The sequence below is a fragment of the Lutjanus erythropterus genome, chromosome 2 (assembly GCF_056507025.1).
Source record: "Lutjanus erythropterus isolate fLutEry1 chromosome 2, fLutEry1.hap2, whole genome shotgun sequence".
In the NCBI taxonomy this organism is placed as follows: domain Eukaryota; kingdom Metazoa; phylum Chordata; class Actinopteri; order Lutjaniformes; family Lutjanidae; genus Lutjanus; species Lutjanus erythropterus.
The window spans coordinates 32071846-32094427 of NC_139318.1; the positions used below are offsets into that span (position 1 = coordinate 32071846).

Here is a 22582-nt window from a genome sequence, read left to right on the forward strand (position 1 = left end):
GGCATGAGGGTGAGGGTGAATGACTGAATTTTCATGTTTGGGTGAACTATAAGTGACACCCACTGTCTAATTGACATATTTTAATGGATATGTCATATTATAATCAGTGCATAACAACAGAACAACAGAGTAACTAATAAATTGCATAATTAATTCAAAAGGCTACACAATACCTGCAGTATGTTTGTGTAAAACAATTGACTTCAGTGAATTAATTATGAATAATTAATAGAAGTGAGTGTTCCTGAAACTTCCTGAAACTTTTAAATACAGTTCTGTGTTTTTTTCTGTTTTAAAAATAAAATAAAATAAGTATTATAATTAAATAATAATAAACAATATATTGTTATTTAAATAATCACATATGCTTAATAGGCTTATTTTTTTTTATTTTTGTGATGATTTATTTCCTAGATTACCTATTTTTCTGTAGTTTGTTGGGATAATTGGCATAGTTTAATTAGTGGCACGAGGAACTACATAATAGGGCGCACCTTGCCTATGGAGTTAGTATTGGCGGAGTGATATAAAGAGCGAAGAGACGTGCCATGTTTGTAGTCTTTCACTGTTAAGCACTGTTGAAACGGACATGAAAGTGGACCACACAGTTACACACAGATGAAACTCTTTGGTTTTCCTTTACTTACAACCCTAAAGTAGTGTAACCAGCGTTATACTAACATAAAAAAAAATCGACATTATTTTTTCTCTTGGCCCAATTTCTACATCAGTAGGAGGCAAATAATGCAGCACCCGAGGAGACCGTTTGGCTCGAGGCGAGTTCAACAGGTGAGGGCAATTAGCCGTTGATAGTCCCTGGTAAGCTAACAACGGCTAATTTTAACGGCAACACTGACGTTAGCCACAGTTGGTCAGGTGCACTAGGTCACCTTCTCGACCATACAGACAGCCTCAGTATGGTCCGGGTGATGTTGGGAATGACCGACTGTCAACTTAACCAGGTGGTAAACAGTGAGGTAAACGGTTATCATGTTTGACTTTATGCAACATGGATACAGACCGTTTAACATCGCTAGCTTGTTGCTGAGGCAGATGCTGAACGTTGTTTTTCTTATCACTGTCTGCCTTGGACCAAACGTTAGCTACCCCGCATTGTTTTTTATTCATTTATTTGTGCATATAATACAATCAAAACAAAAGGAAGCAGTATATAATAACATAAAAATGCACAGGTGGGATGAAAAAAAAAACCCTGAGGGCTTGTAAAAGGATGCTACCCAACACTGAAATTAAAGACAGCTGTGTATAGCTAGCTGCCTAAAATTACAAACAGACACATATCTAAAGAAGAGAGAAAAATGCATTTTAAGAAGTAAAAGAAATAAGATATACTTGCACTGGTTGCATACAGTTTCCATACCTCCTTTACATACTACTCCAAGAGAAGATGTTGATCTTTTGTAAAAATCAGAAACTTCAAAGTGAAGGAAGAAAAACCTGTTCCAGACCTTGATTATATAGACGATAAATAGATATAACATTAGTTCTGAGACCTATTTATATGGTTTAGAGGAATATTTTAATCTGAAATGTAAGTAGTAACTATGTACTTGTTGCATTTGTATTGTTTGTTTTGTAATGGAGTAAAAAACATACAATATCTCTCTCTGAAATACAGAGTGAAGTAGTGTAAAAAGGACAGCTGCTGTGCTTCAAGAGAAACCTTACCTGCAACAAAGTGCACTAATGACTGAAGGATGTTATCTAAAGATGGTTCGGCACCAACACTTGCCAGCTTCTCCTCTTAATGGTGAGTAAGGTTTCATTTTTTTCATACCACTGGCATTATTGTGAATGTGTTGTAGATTAATTTGTACACTGTGTACATCTGTGGGATTTCATGCTGCTGAATCATTGATGTGATGTTAGACAAGAAGAGTGTGTGATTTACCTTTATTGCAATGAAAATGAAAAAAAAATGTCAGAGGTCAGTGTTGGGTGTGATTTATCTGAATGCAAATGAGTGAAAACAAAGCACAAGAGATTATAAAATGACACCTTTAAGTTATACCGCCGTTGAAATTAAGTTATGTCGACAGTGAGCTTCATATGATCGATGTGTGTGTCCTTGTTTTGCACACAAGGGTTTATGTGTGTTGGGGAAAGGAGTTTCTGTGTGTGTGTAGACCGTGTCTGCCTGTGATTCAAGTGTTGTGGAAGAGTGACTATAGTTAGTCCATAACTCATGATGCTCTCCATTCAGAAGACACCTTAGGGCCTGCATTACACCCAGTGAGACTCAATCACAGCCTACGCTAAATCGATAATCCTGAAGATAGTTGGTGGGAGGGAGAGAGCGAAAGATGGAGTGAATGTGGCTGGGGGAGAGAGAGAAAGGGTGGAGGAGGAGTGGAAAAAGAGACAGAGGAGGAGGTGGAGAGATGGGAGAGGGGGAGAACAGGGCCAGGATGGGAAGATGAAAGATGAGGGCTGGCTTTCCCACAAACTCCCAAAGGGCCCTTTGCTGACTGTGTTTTATCTAAGGATGAGAGGACATTGTTGAGGTGAAAGGAGAGAAAAAGAGAAGTGAGAAAGGGGTGAATGACTGAAAACTGAGAAATTATGGGGAAAGACATGGAGAGCAAGTCGCACTGAAACAACAAAATGCCCTCTGCACAAAAAACACCTTCACTGGAGATTTTACTTTTCCTTATATCATGCAGAATAAGAAATGCAGAGTCATTTTTATTGCATTCTGGGGCTTTAGTGTTTTCCTGATTTTATAAGAGAAGATGTATGCATTGTAATAAAAAACATTACCACATCATATTTTCCAGCCATAAAAATATCAAAACCAACGATATTTTAGTCTGTTGTTTCTCAGTACTTTTTGACTTCGCTGTTAGACTCTTAGTCCCAAGCCTAGCCATTCCTAAAAATGTTTCAAATATATTTAAAGGTAGGAGTAGGTAGAGTCAGTAGGATTTGTCTGAGCTGTTTGTAAATTTATCAACATGTCAAATGCCAACATGTTTGGTTGGTGAAATCTCCCGAGCACACCAAAACAATGAGGAAAAAATAAGGCAATGCAGGCAGAAGGCAGGGTCTCTGCAGATACAGCCACCGCCAAATACTTCTAGTGGGTCATAAGTGATGATTGAAAAGGATTATGTTTATATGAGCTTTAACATGTTATACATGTATATGTAAGGAAAGTGTTGCAGGCTATTACTTTTAAAATATAGTTAGTTTTAGTTAGTTTTATTAATTAAAAAGGGTTATGTCTCTGATTTCCTGGGGACTGTAGTTTTCAACAGAGCAGGAGTAAATATTTGTTTGGGATTATTTTCAGTTGTGTATTTAAGATTAACTAAAAAAAAAAAAACTACAGTGCCCATGATCATTTTAATAAAGGAACATCCAATAGTATGAATATTTTATTTGTTTTAATCTTTTCATGGTATTTTTTGACAAAAAGAAAAATACACATTATCAACACAGTGTTCCCACAAGGTTTTCTGAGAATGTAATGGGTGGAACTCGGACTCGCATGGTCCTCCAGAGGCAAGATCAATGAAGAACTTTGTACTCTTATAAACAATTTTGTGCTCTTTGTATAGATTGTATGTATGTATGGTAAGCAAGACAGTTTAGCGCAGTTCACAAAATTTGGTTAGAGCGTACATTTTAGCCATAAGTGAAGTGAAGCAAAAGTGGTTCTCTGTGTTGAACTGGTTTATTTTTTAGAAAATAAAAAGTAGGCCTATACTGGATGAGGACTGAGCACACATTGTCATTGTTGTAGCTGTTAGTCAAAAATAGACATATTTCAACCAAAAACATTTTTGGGGTGGGCTGAACCAAACTGTAGAAGTTCTTAGTTGATCAAAAGATATTGTTTTGTCAGCTTGAAAAGTTCTTTTGCACTTCTGTGGTATTGTTATTTGTTTACTGGCCAATTTGGAGTGAGTGAAGCTTTGCTGGCACAAAACACAATGTTGGAGAGCTTTTATGTTATTATGAGAAGTGTAAAAATATTTTTGGGTTCATAATTAAACTGTGACAGGACAAATTATACTCTGGAGGCCCACCACAGTTTAATTAATTAATAGAAAACACTGCACTAACTGTCCTATTTAAAGACCATTACACACTTATGGTTCACCCACACAGATTTTGATTTGACTTGATTTGACTTGATTTTGCCTGATTAGAACTCCACTCAGGACTGTGTGGACATGGACAGACCGTGCATCTGTCTCACTTTGCTGTTGTTGAACTTAGGTTGGGACAACCTTTGACTTGACTCTAAATCGGCACCTTAAATTAAGTGAGGTCATCAAAAGGAGTTACTCAAAATACATTTGAGTTCATCAAACAAGACTCAACTATTACATAAGTAAGTAAGTTAAAAAATATGTTGTAAAATTATTTTTCAGCAAAAAAAAGACCGATAGAATTCATCTTAGTTAGACCTACAAGGAAGTGTACCGATGTGCCTGCATTTGTTTACAAGAAATATACAATCACAAAATATTAAAGGTTGAGATGGAAAATTTTAATAATACAGAAGCGTTAGATATAATATACAGCTGTAATAGAAGGGTAGACATTACATTTGTTGTTTGTTAGCAGTAGGAAGAGTCCTGAAAATCTGTACTCAAGCAGAAGTACTGTTGCATTGCTCAAATATTGCGCAATTCTAAATAAAACTACTTGTTAAAAATACCTTTTGTGTAAGCAAAAAGTATTCTTGTCAAAACAAAAACTTCTACTAATTTTAGTTTCATTGTAACAGTTGATGTTTAATGCATTCTTAACAGCAGCAATCGACGGTAAAGGGTTTATGTTTTTCCAAATCTTCAGTCTAAATAACTTCTGCACCCTTTTTGTCAGTGGTCCCAATCACCTCTTCAAATCTGTGCCTGCTCCATTTTTTTTTCTGTTTTCATTGGCCCATTTAGTTTCATTGGCTACAAAAATGCAATGAAAGGTTTGGATATTAATTCAAATTGTACGTCTACTCAATAGTGAATTTTGATTTTAAAAGTAAGCAAGTAGATGTGCATTGAGTGCACATGTGTGGGGAAAAAATATAAGTTGCTAATCAGTGAAATTAATGTAATGTGCAAGCAACCATTTAAGATGCTTTAATGCACAGGAAGACAAGGCAACGTTCTAAAAAGCCTATATATGCATAATATTTGCAAACCTTTCCCCCTTAATATTGTTTGGACTTTATTCTGCAAATAGATCATGTGTTTTGTTATTGTTGTAAAAGGAGTTTGAGAAGTCTACTTGTAGGAGGATGACAAGTAGGGGAAGCAGAGAGTATAAAGCTCTGGTGATATTCGATCATTGGCTGGTGGGAGCTGGCAGGACACTTTCTGTTGCTATAAGACAATCTGTGGGCACAACGGGGCAACATCAACAGGTTGGCTCAGAGATGGGCAGCAGAAAATCTCCATCTGTCTCCTCTTTTTTCTTGCTGTGTTTGCCCCTCTCTCCATCACCCCTGCTCTCCATCTCTTCACCCTCGCTCCCTCATTTACTTTCACTCACACCCTCCAACTCTCATTCTTGCACCTCCTGGTCTCTCCAGTTCCTCCCTCTCCCCCTCCTCTCTCCTCACCTCCCTCCCTCATTCTCTCTCCCCTCTCTCTCTGAGGCGTTGCAGCGTACGGGCCCCCTCTCTTTTTCTCTCTTTCTCTTTCCACAACTTGCTGTTGTTTTTGAGTGATGTGCGGCTGATGGCGAACGCTGGGTGATGACAGATGGATGTGACAAGCAGATGGTTTTGCTTGTCGTCTTTAATCACACAAATTCAGTCGGCCATGAAGCCGGAGCTCTGTCTTGTCAAAGCAACACAAAGTGGAGACAAATTTATCCAGCACGCCATAGATTTTGATACAGAAAATGTGGAGGCACTTCTGAAGAAAAGGGACTAAACCCAAACGGGGGTCTTTGTGTTGAGGGTTGGCTCTGATATTGTTTTGATGAGTGTTGACTGTTGTTCAGCTGCATGGCAGGAAGTTGAACTTTTAATTTGACAGTTACAACGATGTAGAGATGGCTGAAGCAGGATAAACAATTGCCCTTGTCATTGTGCTTCTGGAATTGCTTGACATCATATGCTGAGTGCATTTTTAATACAAATGCAGTATTACACTAATATATTTGGTGAGGACACACACATGCTGGTGCAACTACACATGTGATTACATTTTATTTACCAGCATTTGCTCCCTTATTCCCACCAATAACTTGTGTGACAGAATTGGGTGATATGAATAATGTCAAGGTTTGTGCCATGATAGCAAGCAATACATATCATCATGCAGTGTTTGAGAAAATCCAACTGAGAAACTTTCTATGGAATAAAATAAGCAGATGGGACTGTCTGTTTCTTGTCAGTGCAGTTCGTTAAATACCTGAGAAATCAAGTTCATCACACTACTGATTGTCACGAATAATAAGCCAATCAACAGACACAGAGCTGCACTAGTGAGCTTAGCAGAGCTGTGTGTCAGAGTCAAGGCAGTATATATCAATGAAGTAACAATAGACACTGCAGTCTTATGATCTACTTCTATGATGACAAGCATGCCCAGTTTCCCAGTTAGACCAGTGAAAATGCCCAAAGTCATGGTCAAGATTTCATTCGATGGAGGTGAAAGCAACTGCTTTTAAATCAGTCGCTCTTTTTTTTTTAGACTCCATGTATATAGCACACATCAAAATAAAACACATAGCACTTCTGTCCTGTCTTCTCACTGCAACTCTGCATTGAGATTTTGAGTATTATTACATTAAGAAATAACATTGAGAGTGAAACTGTATTTCACACCTTTAAATCAAACCAATGGTTTTATTTGGTCTGCGGATCACATGTGAACCAAATTGCGGCTCGTGAGCCATACCAGACCACAAACCAATGATGATCCATTCCACTACTTGCGTAAAACAGCCAGAGATATTAAAGTGGAAACGGGCAACTTTTAACTCTCCCCAGACTGTTTCCGAGTGGTGTCATTGTTTGTGCCTCTGTTGCAGGGACGTGTACGCAACACTGGATCACTTTCTGTTTCTTTAGAGAAATTATTAACACCACTTTGGAAATAAGAGAGCCGAAAGAAGCATGTTCACTTAAGAGGTAAATTGACGTACATTATATAGTAATAGCATAGAGTAATGTTAGCCTATTGCGTTTCAAAAACAAGTAGTCCAACTACAACACGGGTTTGCGTCACGATGGAAGAGGGATTAAAGCTATAAGAAAACATTCAGACAAAATGTGTGAATTTGTTTATCAGTTTAGTTGACTGTGGAGACATTATTTTCCGGGAAAAATCGTGCCTAGTGGCAGACAATCTAAACATGGATGATCTCATTACTCTATAGCCATTACACTGTGAAATCAAAGCATCATGATGATAAATTAAAGCAAAAAAAAAGTTGTCTATTTTAACTTTAAATGATAGTAACTTTTGTATAAATAGCCCCACAAAATCTTGAGTAGACAAATTGTCTAACAGAATATACTGTTGTATTGACCCATGTTTCTTTATTCAATATGGGTTAGGTATTGTTAGATATTAGGTATGATTAAAAGTACAGTGTTAAGTGTATTTACAGTGTATTTTACACCATCATCTTAATCCACTGGATACATTCATCAATGAGTGTAACCTGGCTCTGTGTTTGATGTAGGCAGGAATTGTTGCAGAACTTCCCTACAACTATAGACCCAAGAGGGGATAAAAACAAACTTGAGAAAAAAAAAAAAAAAGCAACTGTAATAATAAGTTTTCTGGTAATTGCACCTTCCACGTAAAGACACTTGGACACACACACAAAAGCACACTGTAGCCCAGATGGTTGCCTGAGAGAATGAAAACTGAGGCTTTGCCGAGTTTTCAAATGAGAGCCGTAATTAACACCTAAAAGATCAACTCAGCAGAATCAGCTGGCAATTGTCTGATAAGGTGTAATGTTGCACACACAAACAGGCCCCATTACACACACAGAAACATATCCCACACTAGTGCAGTCTATCTTCACTCAGACAAGAAGATACTGCGAGTGATTTCTGCGCTGGTGTAGAGATAAGCTGACATCAGTCTGTCATTTACCCTCCATCCTTCCCTGCTTGTTCATCTTCTGCTCCCTCCATCCCACCATCAACCCAGTTCCTCACCTCAGTGTCATGAGTACCACGGCTCTCAATCTCAAGGTTAGCCTGGCAAGGTCAAATTGACTTTAGATTAATTAACTGTCAATTAAGGGAGTAATTGTTTCATAATGTGGTCTGCCCCCGAGACAAGGTGTGTGTGAGTGGGGCCAGCACTGTCAGAGCTGGTTTAAGCCGATAAGGTGGTGAGTGAAGCCTCTCAGAGAGGGAGGGAAGGGACTGGATACAGGTGTGTGTGTGTGTGTGTGTGTGTGTGTGTGTGTGTGTGTGTCTGTGTGTGTGTGTGTGTCTGTCTGTCTGTCTGTCTGTCTGTCTGTCTGTCTGTCTGTGTGAGTGAGAGGAAAGGGAGCGGTAAGAGCTGTGTGTTTATGTGAGACGGTGATAGAGACCTATAATGAGAGAAACGAGTGATACATCCTCCATTATCCCATAACAGCTGCGCTGCTGGACGCCATGCTCTCCTCTGCTGCCATCAGGGTGCATCAGGTCACCCTGAGGTGGCTGCATGCGCACAAACATCAGCACACACTCATACACACACATACACACCTGTGGTAGTCACACGTACATGCAAAATCTTACACAATGGGGTTGCATTCTTCACTCAAATTAACATTCATCAGCGCATACAGAGGCAGATGAATTGATGCATCCACCGCTACTGTCAACCAAGGGAAGGAGAGAAGAGCTCCGAGAGGGAGAAGAGTGATGAAAATGGAATGAAAATGAGAAATGGAGGAGGAAAAACAAAACAAAAAAGAAAGAAGACATGAATAAAAGAGAGAGGGGGAGAGGCCGTGCAGTGAACGTTGATGAAATGGTGATTGCCTCTTGCTTGCTAATGGTTGGCCTGGAGGGGTGTCAGAGAATGACATGTGCGGCTAAGCTCTTCCCTCTGCATTTGTTTCTCCTCTTCCTCTAATATTACCAGTGAGGTTCACCTTTGTAGACAAATGTAGATGTTCTGTTGAGAGAACAGAGGATGAATCAATCAGAATTCAATAAAGTCATAATTGTCTAAATGTTGCAAATAATAAATATTTTGTTTTTATTCTCTCGAGGGTGATATCATTCACAGCCAGCGCTTCTCAAACATTGTGATGTCAAGGACCCCACAACAGATGCACATTAGACCATGAACCCCCAATTTATAATAAAGGATTCTGTCTTAAGGAATCCTGAGTATTTTTTATTTTTATTTTTGGGGATCGAAGATAATAAAGGATTCCTAGTCTATCACTGATCAAACTAGAATCACTATAAATTGCAATCAATCAAAACAACCAACCCTATTTCCTCCCTTGTTATTCAAACTTCCAAAAAACATAATAAAACTCAAAATATTCCATTCCTTCTTTTGCTGGGGACTCCCTACAACCCACTCAAGGACTCTTGTTGGTTCCTAGATGCCATTTTGAAAACCCTGGTCATTGTCCATAACCGCTTATCCTTGAAGGGTCACAGGGGGCTGGAGCCTATCCCAGCTGACGCTGGGTGAGAGGCAGGGTACAACCTGGACAAGTCGCCAGTTAATATTCTTTACAAAATAATAAAAAGTAATAGTAGCCCTCCAATAGTTATCATTCTCTCACCTTTAATTCCCTGAAACTTTGATGATGCTGGAGTTACTTCAAGATGTTCTTCAGTGATGTTGGACACAGTTTGATTCACCACCAGAAATACGAGGAGTGCTTGTTAAAGAGAATCTGACTAATTACTGTGATCCAGTTGATCTGAACAGCAGCTGGCAGTTTGGTAAGACAGACAGCCCTACACTGCACATCACCTCAGGGGAACATCATGTTGGAAAAAAAAGCTCCTCCAATTTAAGTTCATTCATTAAAAACAGTGTACGCGTCTGTTGTTCACCTTTTAAAGATGACAAAATGCAGATAATCAACTCACTGTATTTTCTATCTATCAGTTTCTGATCTGAATAAACTATGTATGCATAGTAACTACTTTTAATCTATTGAGGAAAAAATTGTCCAGGCTTGTCCAACACAATCTACTGCACGTTTAAACTCTCAGGTAACTGAATGACTAAACTGCTCTAAGTGTGCATTATGATTGTATGCCGATCTACATTTTGTGTTTACTTGTTTTGTGTGTGTCTATCGAGTCTCTCTTGGTTACTTTTTTTGTGACTGTTTCCTTTGTCATGCACTTTGTACAGTATTTCTTTGGCATATTTTGTAATTTTTCAAGACTGTTTCCCCTGATATATAAAATCTAAAATATTAAATGTAGTTTTTTTTAATTGAGGCACCTGCAGTGTGTGCTAGTCACCTCTTGCTTTGAAAACATATCAAAGTGCTGACTGTCAGTTCTCTTTTTCAGCAAGTGCTCACCGGTGATTGGCATTCAATCCATATGTGTCAAATTAAGCTCAGTACATTCAACTAAAAGTGTCAGTCAGTTGCTACATGGCCTATATGCACAAAACAAGAGAACATTAGAATGAAAAGGGATATAGTAAATGAGAAGAGTGATGAGAAGAAGACAGAACTGTGGGTAAGAGAGAGGGAGCAGGACTGTGTTTCACTGTAGCCATGTGTGTCAACACACCGTTGAAGACAAAACAGAGGAAGGAAATGGTACCTGTTACTGGAGTATCAATACAGCAAAAAGAGAGTATTGAATGCCTTTCAAATATTTGGTATCAATATTTATCAATAGGGGTGTCCCGATCTGATATTGATATCGGATATCGGTCCGATATCAGCCAAAAAATGAGTATCGGATTTTATCGGGCTGCATCTAAAATCTTCGATATAAGCACTCCGATAAGCAGTCCATTTTCCGCTCCAGCACTTCTATCCATAAGTGACTCTGGTTGCTGATTATTGTTCTCTGTTTGAGTAACATCACTTGATCAAGCCTTTTCTAACATTCCACACTACAAAATAAGTAATAAAAGTATGTATGATTCGTGCTGATATCGTATCGGATTGATATCGGTATCGGCCAATACTCAAGGCTGCAATATCGGTATCGTATTGGAAGTGAAAAAGTTGTTTCGGGACATCCCTATTCATTGATATATCAATATTTTTGACAATATTATGTTGGACAGAGCTGCTGGTTGCACTTTTCTTCCATTTTTAGACTTTGTGCTCAGTTAAGCAAATCACCTTCTCATGGTAGTTTGATATTTCTATTTAGTGTATGTGTCATGAGAGTGGTATCTACCTTTTCATCAAGGAAATACGCACAATTCCCAAAATATCAAACTGTTCCTTTAATCTGTAAATACTCTGTGTGTCTAGTTTTACACAATCAGTGTCTTACTGTACATGGCACTGGAGAATAATCCTTGAACACTAATCCATTTCAATTACAGGATATCTGCAAACTGGTAATTGATTTCAAAGACGAGACTGTCTTGGTAATCAACGTTATCACCCACGCCTCTGAACTGTGTCGGTACGTTGTTGTCTATCAAGGTTTTTAATTGTTTTCCCCTGTTGCTGTATTTTGCATTTTCCCACAACTATGGAGTCACAGGAGTGATTACAGTTTGGCCCGTCTATTGATCGAAAAGCTCCTTTGTTTTCCGTTTGTCTGATTGGACGACTAACAGAACGGCCTGTTGTATTCATGTGAGGCACTTTAAACAGCTGAGATGCAGTCTTGATGGAGCTGCTGGAAGCTGATGGAAGCAAGCGTGTGTGTTAGGATGGATGGATGGATAGATGATAGACAAATGGATGAATGATGGGAAGATAAATGGATGGGTAGATGAATTGCTGGATGGGTGCACAGATGGATGTGTTGATGGAGTGATTATCTGAAAGATGGAGGAGAGGCAGAAGAATAGTGGAATGGACAGGGTGGATTGTCATCAGAAGAGCTGATGAATAAATGGGCAGACAGATAGGTAGATGGCCAGGGAGAGATTAATAGGTGCTTTCCTCAGTGGGCCACCTGCATCCTCAGCATTTAGAAGAGGGTGGAGAGCAGATACTCATCTGTAATAGGGGTAATGGAGCTCAAAATAAACTCACAAACAACTCTATTTCTGTCTTTTTTCCCCCTTCACCCTGTCAGCACAGCCACACTCCCTCTCACACTCGGTACGAACATTTCCCATGTACCCGGCACTCCATTTTGAGGGACTACACATGCTCCAAACAAGCTAGAACGAAAAACATACAGCATTCTCTGTAAAAAACAAAACAAAAAAAAACATTAAATACAGCAAAATGCTGGAGGTGGAACCCAAGTTATCAAAAGGCTAATAGGCTAAAACCAGCAAGGTAAAAGCAGGCCTTATAATCTTATAAGTACAAGGTAAGACATATTTTTTTCTATGGTACTGAGTACTTGCAAGACTGTTTTCTCTGTTGATCCAGCTTCTCCACATACAAGCTGCTCTCTCCAAGTCCACTTCTAGCGCCAACATCCTCAGCTGTCCGCAGCTGCCCTATACTTCCACACCACTTCTGTCACCCAGAAAGGTTAAGAAACAAAATTGCCAGTGGAAAACCCTAGCCCTTAGCCTGCTGTCCCATGGTGCGCCTTGCTGTACTTGCAGTGTATGTGGACAGTGGGCAGTTTGCCTCAGCTACCAAGAATGTATGTAGCTCACAAAGGTGGGTATACCTTAGTTTTGGTTCTTTGAGCCAGTTGCGTTCGGCTCTGTGTCTTAAAAAAAAATAAAATTAGTAATCATAATTAGATGCCAAATGCAATAAAAACAAAACATAACAAAATGTATTCAACTATCCGATCAATTCCCAGAATATATATACACAGTATAACAGCAAGGTTCATGTACCTTGGGTTGGACCTTGGTTTTGGACAGTGAGAAAATGTCCATCTAAGTATCCCAGAGTTCAAGCTAATGTCTTCAGATGTCTTGCTTTGTCCAATGAACAGTCCAACACTCAAATATATATGTAGTTTACAATGGTATGACACACAAAAAAGAAGCATATCATAAGAAGTTTGAGCCAGAAAATTATTCAATAATCAAAAGAATTGCAGATTGTTTTTTTTTTTTGTCGATCGACCAGTCAATAATTTAACTTATTTCAGCTCTAAAGTTGTTTCTACTTGTACGCGATGCCTCCATCTTGCTGTAGTTGTATAATGTTTTAAATTTCTCTTCAGTTTTGAATATAGGTTTCATGGACAGAGATGTCTCTGTCATGCAGGCTGGTTGCCTGGTGCTACTTGCTTTCATGCACACATTTTTCTGTTTGTTTGTGGATATGCTTGTCTGCAAATGTCTGTGATGTAGAATGTACTTATATATTTCATGCGCTTGGTTCTGAACTACCATAATGTTCTGCGGGCACAAGCATGTATTTGAGACATAAGGCTGTTTATCTTCATGTTACTCTGCAGGTTTATCAGTTTTCTGTTATCTTCAATTAGAATGCTTTATGCTCTCTCAACAGTGACAGTGAAACACATTACTGTCATCCTCTCCTCTCCTCTCCTCTCCTCTCCTCTCCTCTCCTACATGGTCTCGTTTTGCTGTCCTCTCTCAGCAGATGGACCAGACACACACTAGTGCCTCTGTGTGTAAAGTAACTGTTTGTAAGGCAGAGTGATTTGACTGGTGTGTGCCTGTGTGTTGGCTACATGCAATTTTTCTCTGTAGTTCTCTCCCTCTCTCTGTCATGTGACTGTGCTTATGTTAGTGTGTGTGTGTGCACATGGAGTGTGTGTTGACAGGTGGTGGTGGAGGTGGTAATGCCACCAGCCACACACTCAGAATACATTTCCATGTCTCTCACACCCCATCTCATTTAATAGTCATCCTGGTGGCTTCTGCCTTCAAACCCACTCATGCTAATGTGTTTTTGGGTATCAGGCTGCTTGTTCTTTAACCATTTTATATTAGCTCTATTGACCATCACTTCGCTACAAATAATTGTGCAGATAACTGTTATCTACTGGTGGGAAATGCAGGACTTACAGATGGGCAGAAAAAAGTGAAGAGTTTGCAGAATGGGAAAGGGGAATTAAAAAAAAGAGAAATCAATAGAACGTAAGCAGTTTTCCCCCTCTTGAGAAAAGTTCAGGAAAACTACCATGATGCGGTTCTGCAAAACAGTCATTTAAACCAGTGAAAAGTTGGAAATTTAGGGATGTTAACAATAAATGATTGTTTTCAACTTTGTTTTCAGCTATCAGGGAAATTCTCAAAATATGCAACCCAAGTCCAGTTGCAAAATGCACCATGCTGTGTATTTTTTGCAGTTTCAATTTACAAATGTATTTGAGACACTTCGGCGATAAGTAGAAACGCACAGTTTGTGAAATTCTGGGCCAGTATGAGCCAGGCCGATAGCTGGTGTAGATATTGCTGTTTTTGTTGTTTATTTTTGTTTTGCTGTTTATGTATTCCCCTTTTTGTGTTAGGGAAACAAAAATCTGTGTTTCTGTGTCTATTTTCCTACTTTTTTATGACCCCTCCACTCTATTTAAATAACTGTACTCATGGACCCTATCCATTGGACTTTTTTAAACTTTGGATATGTGTTTGTAATATTTTAAGTGGTGGCTGTAGACACAACTCCTTGAAGAACCAGAAGAGTGACAGAGGGAAAGATTGATGGGCACTGACTGTATTGTTTCAAGTCTTTGTCTTCAGGTAAATCACTTGTATGGTTGAATGACAGAATGGTGCCACTGATCAACAAATACCCTCTGGAGAATACACTGGGCCTCTACAGACAGATTCTGAGAGATGGACTGTCAAATCAAACCTGAGGGAAGCAGTTTTGTAGTTACTTTGTAGTGCCGATTCTACAAATGAATATTGGGACTCAGGGAGCGGATATTAACAAAGGTTAGGGTGTTTCCCTCTGGTGGCTAGTAGACACCATTTGGCTATTATATATTTAATTAAATTTATTCAGCTCAGGTTTTATGCGCTCCAGTGGTGGGGCTTTATGAATGGCAATCCCAGTGAGGCTGCTGATTTCTTAGTCAGGTGAATTCCTGGTGACTTTGGTGATCCCACCTGACCTGTAATGTGCCTGCTTTTCCTATTCAAGACCAAATTCCTGTCAGCCTCATTTGTAAACAAGCAGAAGTTAGTGTGGTAACGCACTTAAAGTTAGCATGTTGCGCAGACTGCAGCTTCAACTGATGAGTCTGAAAGTTTAGATCTGACCCCAGCAAGATGAGCCTGAGTCATCGACCACTGAGCCCTCTACCATCTTAACATCGTAATTTAAAAGCCTTCTGTATTTGAGATTGTTTGTCAACTCATCTCAATCTGTTCAATGGAGGTTGATCAAGCTTTGAAAGTTGGTGCTACTAATTCCCACAGTCCCAACTTTTCTTGATTCCTTACAATCCCCTCTGTCTGCATAAAAGTAGTGTTGGAACGCACTGTGATACCATACCCTCATGAACATTATTTGAACAGTATTGTACTGTAGAAAGTAGTGTGTTTCTATAAAAATGGAAAGAAATAGGCAATTAACAATAGAAGAGAGACAGACCATCACAACACTTAAAATGTAGGTCTTTCCTACAGAGAAACTGCGAAGAAAGTCAAGGTGTCAGTGAATACAGTTTCCTTCACCATCAAAAGGCACTCAGAAACTGGGGGAAACTCTGACAGGAAGAGGTCTGGCGGACCCAAAGCCACAACAGAATCAGAAGACAAGTTTCTGAGAGTCAACAGCTTGTATGATAGGCGGCTCACAGGACAACAGCTTCAAGTACAGCTTAATAGTGGTCATAGTAAACAAGTCTCTGTTTCAACTGTGAAGAGAAGACTTCGAGTTGCAGGTTTGACAGGTCGAGTTGCAGCAAGAAAGCCATTACTGAGACGTCAGAATAAGAAAAAGAGGCTTGCCTGGGCCATGAAACCCTGCCAATGGACTACTGAAGACTGGAAGAAGGTGTTATGGACTGATGAATCAAAATTTGAAATCTTCAGTTCATCACACAGGATTTTTGTATATCGTCGAGTAAAAGTGAAAGGATGGTTCCTCAGTGTATGACATCAACTGTCAAACATGGAGGAGGAGGCATGATGGTCTGGGGCTGTTTTGCTGGATCCAGGGTCAGTGACTTGTACAGAGAGAGAGGCACCCTGAACCAAAACAGCCACCACAGCATTCTGCAGCGCCATGCAGTACCCTCTGGTATGCGCCTAGTTGGTAAGGGGTTCATCCTACAGCAAGGTAATGACTCTAAACATAAGTCCAGAACTACCTTAGGAAAAAAGAACAAGATGGTAAGCTTGAAAACGTGGAGTGGCCAACACAGTCTCCAGACTTAAACCCCATTGAGCTGGTTTGGGATGAACTGGACAGAAAAGTGAAAGCAAAGCAACCTACAAGTGCCACACATTTATGGGAACTTCTGCAACAGAGTCAGGAAGAACTTTCTGAAGAATATTTGATTTCCATTGTAGAAAAAATTCCACGAGTGTGTTCAGCTGTTATATCTGCCAAAGGTGGCTACTTTGATGAGTCAGAAGTTTAGAATATATTTTGGTTTATAAATTGATTCCATGATTTCTTTTTTAACTTCAATTGTTTATTTCTGTGCTTTCACGTGAAAAAATGGAAAAATTGGGGTGTTCTAAAACTTTTAACCGGTAGTGTATATCATAATCAATAATGTTAGATCAATATAATGTAGTGAAACATTTCCTCTTAAGAATGTAAGCTCTAACCAGAAATAGATGATAGCAGATTGTATAGGAATATGATATGGTAACAGCATTTCAGAAGATGAAGAATAGTGTAATCACTACTGTGTAAGTCCTTCATGTCAGACCACTGAACTTTGCTTTGCCTCTTGATAACTGAGGATTGGAGGACATCTTTGCATGTTCATTGTACCTTCTTATCTACACAATCTGAATTAACATTAATATAATAATGTAATTTTTGCTGCATAATTCTTTTCCAGCATACTGTGGGTGTTTGCTGAGAAACTAATATCTTGGTGCTTTTCTTTGAAATTAATCTTTTAGTCAAATTACATTCATCACACATAAAGCTGTTAACAAGGTGTATGAATTTATTTACACCAGGTGCTCGGCAGGCCAAATGTTCTCTCTCATATTGCACTTTGGAGCTTTATGTTGCACAATCTTCTCTGTGCCCCTTACTTGTGCCTGTGTGAAATTTGGATTTCTTTCAATGAATGCAACTGCGATGAAGTGGATGGAAAGGCACAGAAGGGTGTGTGTCAGTCATGGTCCAGCAGTGCAATTCAATTTTCATGACTGGGATCACTCAGATGATATGCTTACACTGCCTGCCTGCTCAGGTAGACAGTATATCTGTACTGAATTTGTATGGCTTTAAGAAATAGTGTCCACGAGAACTAATCCTAATGCTTGCAAGCATTTGTTTTCAGTTTGAATTTTAATGAATAAACATGTGGCTGTAGATTGAAAGATTGGTATCTAACACACAACATGGAGCTGTTGGAATATACCCTGAAACAAATGATATTGTACCATACATACACCCTCTATAGATATAGATGGGGCTGGTGGGTCCCCTTCCTATACTCAGACTGTCCCTGCAGACTGCTGTTAGCTCTGTTTGTCTCTTCACTTGATATCACTGAACTATTTGTTTCATTGGACATTGGGTCCCCTGGGACCAGAGCAGCATGGTAACCAAATGTGTTATCTTCTCCCAGGCTAATTTAATTTAAGACACCATTCAGTCGCTTGTGGCAATTCTGCACCTCCTGTGCAAGAACAACAATTTCCTCTAAAGAGAGGCTCTGTTGGTTGATATGAGTTGGACTTTCTACACTATTTCTGGATCCCACACGTTTACTTTTAGGGATACAAAATAGTATCAGCACATGCACAATGAAAGGTAGGTATGGGCCCAAAATGAACTTTCCTGCCCACATGACAGGTCGATAAGATGAGGCTTAAATTATGCACACTTGACAAGAGTATGTCTGCGGTGTGGAGGTATAGTGAAAAGCTAAAATGGATAGCAGAATTGCTATCTACAATGATTGCTCAGTGTCAGTGTTTGTGAGAATGAGCCAAATCGCATTTCTTCAACAATACAAATTTAATTCTCCATCTTAGGAGCTGTGATCCCAGTCATTACGATGAATTTCTGAAGAACAAAGAGAAAAAAGCACCAGCGATAACAAAGCTCTCAGCAGTAGTTTTTTTGTTTTGTCCAGTGAATGTGTACATTTTGAAAAGCATTGGGCCTCATGCAAAAAACACTTGAACAGATTTGTTCGTAAGTGGTTTGTATGAGTGATTTAGGCAGAGATGCACAGATTGCAATTGTCTTGGCCAATTCCAATTTACAATTTTTTAAGGGTAAAGATAAAATCATTAAAACTGATATAATCCCAGTGCAACATGACCTATTATGGCGCATATTCTGTCCTCCATCTCTCTGATTGATATTTCCCCTTGATCCCCTGTCATTGGATCTGCTTGCTTTGGTGAGATGTTTCTTTTTAAGCCATTTTCATATCGAAAATATTTCTTCTTTCTTTCAGTGGCAGTTTGACCCTTGGGCGACATGACATTAACAGCACTCGTTTTTCCTATTTCTTGTCTTTAACAGGTCCCTTAATTCCATTGCTGATGCTGTTAAAATGACAGATTTTCCTTCATGGATGTCTGAAAGCAGGACTTTAATCGCTAAACTCATAAAGTTCTTTTTACTCTTTGATGCCCTTTTCATGAATGAATACTTTCTGATACATGCACAGAAATATGCACAAGCGGCTTATTTACACAGTTATCTGAAGTTAGGAGCATTTGTTGAATCCGACATGACAAGCCCACTGTATGAAAAAACAGTAAAGAAATTTAAGATAAGAATATGGTCTTGCTAGGCCCATTATATTTTGTGTCTGCATCTGTCAGTAGGCCATCATGATAAGAGTGAGCATAATAATATGTTAATTTAAAACTACAGACTACTGATGTTCTCTGCAATTAAGTGGGAAAAAATGTGTGCATGTATCAGCTACATCTGCAAAAATTAAATATTGTCCATCGCTCCTTAGTCAAATGCCTTGCCTGGTGCTACCACAAGTATGGAATATTTTTTGAATATTAAATGAAGTAAGCATATAAAAGAATAGAAATGTTTGTAAACATTTTTACATTTATACACAGAGGAAAATGTATACAAGAACATATCCTTTTTTATGTTTTATCTATTTTTTTTTTTATTAATATCAGCATTTTAATATTGTTTGGTTAGATGGCTGTTTTAAAAGAATACCAATTCATTCTTCTTTTTGCTTTGATCCATGGTTTTTATTAGAGCCTGAACAATAGATTAGCCAGCTTATATTAGTGGCTGATATTATCTTTTTACAAATATATTGGTGCTGGCAAATATGTAGGCTAGTAAATAACAAGAAATTACAGTCAAGGTATGCCAAATATATGTTGGCAGTCTTTTTTAAAACAGTCTGTCCACCAGAGAGCACTGACAAGTTTAATTTTATACTGGAAAATGTCCCATTCCATACACACAGCTTTTTTTTTATTATTATATTTTATTTTGAATTTTTAGAACAAGTATACAAAAACACAAATAAGAAAAAAGTACACACAAGCCATCATCCTGATATTCTCAGAGACTTGAAATGATAAAAATAAACAAAGAAAAGGTTAACTATATTAGCAAACAATCAGCCATACATGTCAAGATATTTTTTATTACCAGTATCCATAACTGCCATAGTACAAATAGTGCATGCCTGGACTGTGACATTAGAGTATGATTTAAATTCAAACATATCACATATTTTTGAAATAAAAGATCAGCCAGTCCTCTTCAAAAATAGTTTTAGGTTGTGTGTTTATGGTTATGTTGTAAACAAATATCAGCCCATATATATTGTATGGATTTTTTTTTTTTTTTTTTTTAACTGCGTTTGGTACCTTGTCGGGTTTAGGATGTTCCTGTTGTTAATTAGCTCAGCTCATTCATTCATGCCTTGTACTGTACCTACATGCATCAGCACCCGCAAATACATACATGTAAGTGTTCAGTATGTGCACACAAACCTGCAGTTCTTTACGGTTCTTGCCCCAAAGGCAGCACAGTCAGTTGGGGTCGTATGTGAAAAGAGACAGGCCGACCTTCACAGCCACAGGACTGCTAGGACACAGTCGGAGGCAGGGGGGAGAAAAAGGGGGAGAGAAACAGTTTAGTTGCCAAATGTCAAAGGATATAAAGATGTTAAATGTTAAGCTGTACTTAAAACAATGTCAGGGGAAGTTGGAGTCATTGCAGTCATTCACACTAGAAAGACATTAAAATAGTTCGTTTACATTGCATTGGCAGGGGATCTCCAGTTTGTGCTTGGCAAAGAAATGCTGGCAGCTCTTCGAGAGAAAAATGCTAGCTGTTCACATATTAATTTCTAAATTTGGTATTTTTCCTGCCTGAATATGTGACACTGTTAACCTTTGGTACAGCATTTTTTGTAGGCCTAGTTGTTGTTTTTCCAGTGGAAGTGTCTGATACCTAAAACCCCAATCATAGCCCCAGTATAATACTGCCTTTACCTTACCTTTTTACATTATAGTTAACTTTGAGGAAAATGATCTGGACACTGATGTAATGAATAAATTAATGGATACATGCAGATTAAATCTGATAACACTATGATATAACTGATCGACAGAAATGTCACATCCAAAGTAATTGAATTAATCTTCTGTATGTCATAATAGTCATAATTTCATATCAGTTCCAAAATGCATACAATACAGCAGAGGTTCTCAGTTTTTTCTCAGCTAAGGATGCTCATGCATGCCCCTTGGAATATATATAGTTTTAGTTATTTTATAGGACAACACAAGAAAAATCTATTAGTGAGATGCTGACGCATTAAAATTATAGTAATACGAAACAGGCCCAATAAAAAGCATTAAAGGAACAATAATAGGCCTAGCCTGTTTCCAGCATCAATGGTTAACACATGCCTGACTGGCAGGAGGAAGATTTAGGCTATATTTATTAATAATCAAAGATTGTTAGATTAGAACTAGGGCTGCATGAAATGGTATAAAAATAAATCATATTGTGCTTGTTTTGACTGAAATTGCGATTGCAATATGATTAGTGTGTGTGATCATATTTGCATCATACCTTTCATTTTTACTGGAAGAAACACTTAAAATCTTGATGATGCAATATTTGTTGGGGTCTGTCCCAAGCAAGTATGTTTTCTTACACCTGAAGAACAAGATTTTTAGGCTGGGGCATCTCTGCAGCACTACAGTATTTCATAATAATGCTGCTTTGTCAAATTGCAATTCTTTTCTAGTTCTGTGATTTGGATATTGCACTTGGCTATATTGCAGTAATGTTGTGATTAATGGTTGACCTTACCAGATGGTTTGTTAAATATATTACAGTCATCCTTAGAAATAGTTGGGAAAAGGTTGGCACTTTTGAAAAACACTTGGCTTGTGTAGGAAAAAGAAAAGTGTATCATGAAAATTTAAATGAATAAATCTGAAAACTTTTATTGGAGACCCTGGCAGAGTGTCACGGACCTTTGGGAGTATGCAGACCCCTATTTGAGAACCACTGCAATACAGTTATGCCTGTTATGCCTATGCCTATATACTGTGATGATAACCTCTCAAACTGCACAGACCTAGTTCACACTGGCACTGCCACTGTTTTTTACCTCAATCACCAACATGTCAGTCCAAGGTCTCAGGTCAGATCATTAAGGTGTCTGACCCCAAGAACCTGGTGCCAGATTGGTTTGCCACTGCCCATAACTCACAGAAACAAGTGACAGTCTTTATAGAAAGCTCTGTGGTTATGATATGATAATGTTCAAAAGTTAATATTGTATTCTTACATTAAAAGAATGGAGAGGTATGGTAATATATTTTTAAAAAAAAGCTGTAAAAGGAGGTGAGTATGGATCTGCTTTTAAAACACAGTTTTTAAATACTGAATTTCCATGTCTCCCACACTCACAATCACATCTCCCATTCTTCACACACCAATCATGTCTAGGACTGCCGTGTCAGTATTTATACAGTTGTGACCTTCGCCTCTGTGACCTCATGATCCTCTTCAGCATGTATAGTTTACTAGCTTGCTGTCCAACACCGGATAAATCACATCTGATCTGTTCCCTCCCTCTCTTCTCTTCATGTCCCCAGATAAAGCAAATACCAACTAAAGGCAGAGATGTGATGGACTGATGCAGGCTTGACAGAATCAATGGATCCTTTTACCAGGAGGGGCAAGAAAACAAGATGCAGAGTAAGGCATTTGTTCTTGTTTCTTTGGTCTCTGTGTGTGCCTGCGCACATCTATGTATATAAAAGTACAGAAGGCTGACAAATTAAGACATTCAGAAAGTGTCATGACAAGCCTCCAGAACAGATTCAGTGCTCCTTGGCATAGATCAGAGGTTCTTAAAGTGGGAGGCGGGCCTCCCTAGGGGACTCCAAAC

General features: G+C 38.6%; 1 long non-coding RNA gene across 1 annotated transcript in view; it reads left to right on the forward strand.

Moving 5' to 3' along the window:
- The first annotated feature begins 612 nt into the window (after positions 1–612).
- Positions 613–22582, forward strand: part of LOC146331959 (uncharacterized) — a 28022-nt gene continuing 6052 nt past the window's right edge. Inside the window, exons 1-3 of the long non-coding RNA XR_014772598.1 lie at positions 613–789; positions 1640–1771; positions 22287–22389. This is a non-coding gene — a long non-coding RNA (uncharacterized LOC146331959). The remainder of the gene's footprint in view (positions 790–1639; positions 1772–22286; positions 22390–22582) is intronic.